Here is a 5,672-nt window from a genome sequence, read left to right on the forward strand (position 1 = left end):
GTGCCTTAAAAAGGTGCCAGCCGCAAAACACTTCCAACCTACTTATAGTTATTACAACTTGACGTTAGTTACAAATCATATCTGTCTCTATGACTCCACACTGTTGATTGTGAACTAGAGATCTGCACAGGACTGATTTTTAAATACCATTATCGTCCGCTCCCACTTGATGTCTGACCAATCTCGCCCGCCCCAGCAATGATTTCATTTTTGACCGCCTGCCCGCACAGCCCAGCAGACAATTCCTGTCCGCCGCTCCCGCCCGCAACAAACAAATGATGTGCATTTAGTCCCGCAGACTTCCGCCGCAGTGCGTCCAACAGCCTCCTTCCCAAGAAGGCACATTGATGTTTGTGGAGTCCCATCTTAGCCATTGAGATCCAAAACCATTACCAAACAGTAAAGAGAAAGGCTAAATGTTTGTATTGTGATGGGAGGGACATAAATAGTTACATATTAGATAGTGAGTGACAATGCCGCTGCGACAAGCAGCACACAGGGCAACGTGAGAACAAATGAGAGAGAGAGAGAGGGAGAGCGAGAGAGAGAAGGAGAGGGAGTGGGTGAGGGAGATCTAGCAAGAGAGAGAGAAAGAGAGACTTAGCCCAAAATTTGAGAGGAACTGTGATGTCATATCATACTTTTTATTTTAGTTTTTTCTATTAATTTGGTCAATAAGGTACACAGAATGAAACATTGCAAAAAAGAAAAAAGTCCCATCGACGTCACTATACAGGAAAAGTAAATTTACTTAGCATGTGAGGGGTCAAACTAGGGGTTCTTCATGATTCTGAATCCATTGCAAGCTTGTTATGCATGAAAAACATTCCTTAGGCTAGATTTCAATGGATTCAGAATCATGAGGAACCCCTAGTTTGACCCCTCACATGCTACTTGAAGCAGATTTACTTGTTTGTATTCTTCTCCTGTATAGTGAAGTCGATGGGACCGTGAATACACATGTCCATAACCTTTTTTCGCAATGTTTCCGGCAGAGCAGGCCTCTCATTCTGTGTACCTTAATGACCAAATGAATAGAAAAAACAAAAATAAAAAGTATGTCATGACGTCACAGGTATAAACCTATTCTTTGAGCTTTTGGGCCTGTGGCTCCCCGACTAACTCCACATACTGTAGGTGGGTGCGTGCGTTGTCCTCAGCAGGGGAAATTACGTTCTCTACATATTCAAAAGTATAGATATAAGCTCTATGTCTGGCTTATTGCGGGAGAGTGCGGGATTTTGCGGGGTCCGCTGGCTTTATTTTGACCGCATGCTCCCGCCCGCAGGGATTAAAATACAGCGTGCACAGCAACTATTTGCGTCAGGCCTTGCAGGTCCCGCAGGAGTTTGCTCCCGCTGCAGACCTCTATTGTGAACGTGAATGAGGTGCTGCTAACTTTAGCCTCATAAAGCTCATCCTCACGACTTCAAGTTAACGTTAGCTGCCTGTTGCACAACAAAAATAGCCAACCTACAAGATCACAAGGCAACGTGACCTGATGTGCTGTGAACTTATAGATCGTCTCTTTTCTGTGCACGACGTGCACAGAGTATACATCTGGCATTAACCATCGCTGCACGTCCCCTAACGCTTAGTTGGCACTGCTTGAATCAAGGTAACACCACATTTAGGATGATTTGTTTATACATGTTACAGCAATATTTAATTTCAACCATAAAATGATTAAAGTATGAGCTTGTAGATCAGCACATGTTCCCCCTGCATAGCGATGCTAGGGTTCAAGTGGTTGAACTTACTGAAGTGTGGCTGATCTTCAGGTTCCTCCTGTTTAATAGAAATGGCCCTGGCTGAGTCTGGAGAGTTCATCTTCACCTGCAGTCTGGACTCCACACACCGCTCTGGAATGAAGCAATTCAACAAGGACTTTAATGACTTCACACCTAGTGGTGTCAATAGTATGCAAACAATGGTCTAACGTGAATTAGAGTCTCAAATTCTGCCCAAACCACGACATTTAGGGTAGGGTAGGGCCTAAAATGTATGCTAATGAGTCGGGCCGGGTAGGGCCTCAAGCTCAATGTAAAAATAAAATATTTGTTTTTATTATTTTATTACTATATTATTACTATTACTATATGATAGACCCGACCATACCCGACGTTCTCGGGCCGGGTAGGGCCTAAAATGTATGCTAACTAGTAGGGCCGGGTAGGGCCTTGGGCCTGCCCAGTTAGGGCTGGGCCTTAATTTTCAGGCCGTTGAGAACTCTGACATGAATGAGGTGAAAGTAGTATCTGCTTTTAATGTTTCTGCGACCATGCTTTCTTCTATGCCCAACCCCAGCAACAATTATACCAAATGATTCAATGACACAGCTATAACTATTGAAACAAGATAAAATTGATTTAACACTCGCATGACTGAACCTGATTTTGAGATTTTGAAACTCTGAGAAATTTTCCCTTTCATGATTTTTCCTTATCATACAAGCAAAGTCTTGTTTTTTTCTACCATTTGAGACACTTTGTAAATATGAAATAAAATGTTTTGAGTGTTTCCTGAGCATTCTAATTCCATTTCTAAATCTCAAAAACAGGTCAAAATGACCTGTTAGTCATGCGAGTGTATACCCCCGCCCGCCTCCTAGATACATAAGCATTAATTGATTGATTGAAGACTATTAGAAGTTTGCATAGGAAAAGGTACAGTTTCATCACTGGTACAAGGTCTACTAAAAGGAGATCCTAGAAAAGACTAAGCTTATTTCCACAGGAAACCATTAAAGTATCTCATACAACATTGAATGACAGACGAATAGAACACAGTACTAGGCAGTAGATATAGTCAGTAAAAAAAAAAGCATGGGAGCCATATAGCCGCAAATTGCAACACTAGATTTTATTTTAATGGGATGAATCAAGGGTTGCAATACCTCCCATAGGCAGTAATGCATCAAAAATGCACCAGCGTAGACGTGTTATGATTTATATCTGTCAATAAATCCGAGCAGACATGGTTTATTTCCTAAGTGTTGAACTTCAGAAGCGCTCGTCTTCTATTACGCAGCGTCCCGCTGCCTCTTGCATTATGTGACATTTGACCGCTGAGTGACTTCCCACAAGCGCTTCCAAACTCCAGCACTTTGAAAAATAATCACCTGAAGCCAATTTCTTGATAGAAAGTAAACTCATAACATGTCTACGGTGGATTTTTATGAAACAAACACTTTGCAGATAGAAAGAGGATACTCCAAGCTTTCCATACAGCCCCAATATTTGTGAGTTTGACGCCGTTTAATACAATCAGATAGCAACAAAAAAAAAGAAAAAACGTTTTGATGCATTGGCTGCCTATAGATGCATCCGATTAAAATACAATCTAGTGTTGCAATTTGCGGCTAGGGGCCATAGCATAGAGCTATAAGGGCCATAGTCTATTTACACGCCACTAATAGCAGCCGGCTGAAGGTGACTTTGCATACCACTTTTGAAGGAGGCAGCCTAGGGATTTGCACTCCTTTAAGGCCTGCAGTGTTGGTGGTATAGGTGGAGAACGAATTAGAGCCTTGTTTAGTGGTAAATCTGCGTTGAACATTATTAGTGGAGCTGCCTCTGGTGAACAAAAATAGGCTAACAAAGAAAGAAAAAGAAAGAAAAACATACCTTCTCCAAGAATGTCTCCTGGTAGAAACACACTTTAACACAGCTCTAAAGTAAGGATTCTTGTCTCCACTGTTTAGAAAACACTCTCTGCTCTGTTTACGGTGTTTCAACTCGGACGAGAGAGAGGGACGGCAGCGGTCCCCGTTCTCCCCTCTAACTTGTCCGTGTGGAAGCACACAGACTACTCCAAGTTCCGGCCCCGCAGCAATACCAAAACTGCTGTTTTTATTTTATTGAGTATTTTATTAGCACATGATCACATGACAGTACAGTTCAGATACAAGATCTACTATAGGATTTAAACCCAAGAAAGCACTATGGCTTGTTTAAATTGGGGTCGTTTTTTCCTTTCTTTGTAGGCTAAATTCATATATGAAAACAATAAAATAATAATAATAAAACATATAACAGTCCAAAATCAGAAAGGAAAAGAAGACAAGATAGCAAAAATAAAATAGTGTGTCTTGTCTTTTAGTTCTACTGGATCTCCCCCCTAACATTGTAGTCTAGTTTTTATTTGTTGAAAAATCGTCAATGCATTTAATTTAATTTTAGTTTTAATAGTTTAGTTCTCGTCAGTGGAAAAACCCTGTTCCTAGTTTTACGGCAGGATCAAGCTCAGTGTATCAATGCTGCCCTCTAGTGGTGATTTAGGAAAATACATGCAGTACACCGTGTGTGTGTGCGTGTGCGTGTGCGTGTGCGTGTGTGTGTGTGTGTGTTTATCGATAACAGGACTGACAGGAAATGGGGGGAGAGACGGGGAGTGACACGCGGCAAAGGTCGTCTAGATCGGGAATCGAACCGCCGCCACCACCGCCAGGCATCAATGCCTATGTGGCAGTAGGCCAGCAGGCGCCCCTGACACTCAGCCTTAATAAATCTTGTCTAAGGAAAACAAGGGATGCCCAGATCAGCTCAGATAACATCTCGTTTTTGTATATTATCAACCCCTTGAACCCCCAACATCCATTCTCTGGGTCAGTGGTTCTCAACCAGTGGTCCAGGGACCACCAGTGGTCCAGGGGGTTCCAGGTGGTCCCCAGCTGAATGATGGAGAGTTGGTAACAAATGGACCCTCATAGATCTTTGGCTCTTAAGAGGGTAAAATGAAATCAAATGGACGCTCACGGGTCGATTTGGTTTCATTTTACCCTCGAGAGTTTGTTAAACATATGTCTTAATTTACAAGTCTACACAATTAGTGAATGGAGAAGAATTGTTATATCACTCCTATGGCACCAACATCCACCCAGCTAGTCCATAGGCAAGACCCCTCATTTTCCTATATCGGTACCATTAAAAGAGGCAGCATATCATTTTGTTTGTCTGACATCCAGGAGTGATAAAATGTGTGATAGCAGTTTCAGAAGGCCAGCTGAATACCATTTTAGGGGTATAATTTGACTATGCAAAACCACATAATGTATTGTTGTTTAAACTCCCAAAATATTAACTTGTATGCACATTTCTGATGTTTTTACCATGGATGGGCATGACTAACATTGATTGATTGAAGACTTTATTAGAAGTTTTCATGGGATAAGGTACAGCTTCATGATGGTACAGTTCACTGGTACACACATTTTTAGTCTTTATCTTAGTCCAAGACAATGTCATTTTAGTTAGTCTAGTTTAGTCGACAAAAACTGTTGACATTTTAGTATAGTTTTAGTCAGGACAATTATTTTACCCCTTCACATTTTTTGACAGCAAATAATATAGAACATATCTAGTTAATCTAAAAATATTTCTCATAGAATTTTTACTCATCCTTTTGATAAAAAAAAAAAAAAAAAAAAAAAACAATTAGACCTTTAGATGGTCTAATTTAATCTGTATACAAATGGAACCAACCTAACGGGTCTATTTGGTTCAATTTGAACACCAAAATAAATGTTAATACTGCTGTACAGTAAATCGCCATTGATGTATTGTTCACACTGTCGGTTTGTAAGCTTCAAGGCTCACAACTTTCACAAGACACCTCCGCATATCTACACGCCCACAAAGCGTAGAGGATGCAACGCGCTGTGGGCTTGTAGA

This window comes from Nannobrachium achirus (genome assembly GCF_963921795.1).
Source record: "Nannobrachium achirus genome assembly, chromosome: 16".
Lineage (NCBI taxonomy): Eukaryota > Metazoa > Chordata > Actinopteri > Myctophiformes > Myctophidae > Nannobrachium > Nannobrachium achirus.